The sequence below is a fragment of the Sinocyclocheilus rhinocerous genome, unplaced genomic scaffold, assembly GCF_001515625.1.
Source record: "Sinocyclocheilus rhinocerous isolate Xijiao unplaced genomic scaffold, SAMN03320098_v1.1 scaffold974, whole genome shotgun sequence".
Lineage (NCBI taxonomy): Eukaryota > Metazoa > Chordata > Actinopteri > Cypriniformes > Cyprinidae > Sinocyclocheilus > Sinocyclocheilus rhinocerous.
In genome coordinates, this window is record NW_015627262.1 from 471720 (window position 1) to 472580 (window position 861).

Below are 861 nucleotides of genomic sequence, written 5' to 3' on the forward strand. Positions count from 1 at the left end.
ATTGGGGGGGGGGTCGGGTGTTGTTGAATGACGGCCTCTTACATTCACTAGAACTGCAATTGTTTCAAGTGATTACGTGGCAAACTCCTCCAACCCATTTAAGAGCATAAAGAAGAGCTCTTACTGCAACTTGGTAGTACCTGAAAATGACGAAAGATGCCGTATCATCAGCAGGAAGTGTGGAGGAGGAGGGGATGACTTCAGAGATTAGACTACATCACTTTTTTGATTTAGGTCACCATTACATAGCAATTTCTGTGTATAGTAATAGAGGAAATTTCTAGGGGAAATTAACAATGACATACCAGATTTTGAAACTTTCTGAAGAAAATTTAAGCATTGCTTATCTGCAAAACTTTCCCCCTTAATGCTAGGTACCAAAAAAATAAAATCTAAACAAAACTTGAAATATCAGTTTAAAAATCATTTTGATGGAACACTGACTTCAAAATAAAATGAACAGCTTCTGTTTCTTTCCCACGCTTCCCACATTTAGGGAGTGGGTATGAAATTCCGCGAAAAGGGTGGACTGCTTCACAGCAGGAACAAACGCATGTTTAAAGCTTCCACCGTGATTACGACAGTGATATATTTCGACAGGGAATTACACTTACTTAAAGGGATAGTTCACCCAAAAATGAAAATGTGATGTTTATCTGCTTACCCCCAGGGCATCTAAGATGTAGGTGACTTTGCTTCTTCAGTGGAACACAAACGAAGATTTTTAACTCAAACCGTTGCAGTCTGTCAGTCTTATAATGGAAGTGGATGGGAATCACGGCTGTGTAAAAAACAAAAAAAACAAAACCAAATTAAACCCTGCGGCTCGTGACGATACATTGATGTGTAAAGACACGAAAC

General features: G+C 39.0%; 1 protein-coding gene across 1 annotated transcript in view; it reads right to left on the reverse strand.

Moving 5' to 3' along the window:
- LOC107726703 (fibronectin type-III domain-containing protein 3a-like) overlaps positions 1-861 on the reverse strand; it is a 70516-nt gene that overhangs the window by 57607 nt on the left and 12048 nt on the right. The gene's annotated exons all lie outside the window — the stretch shown is intronic.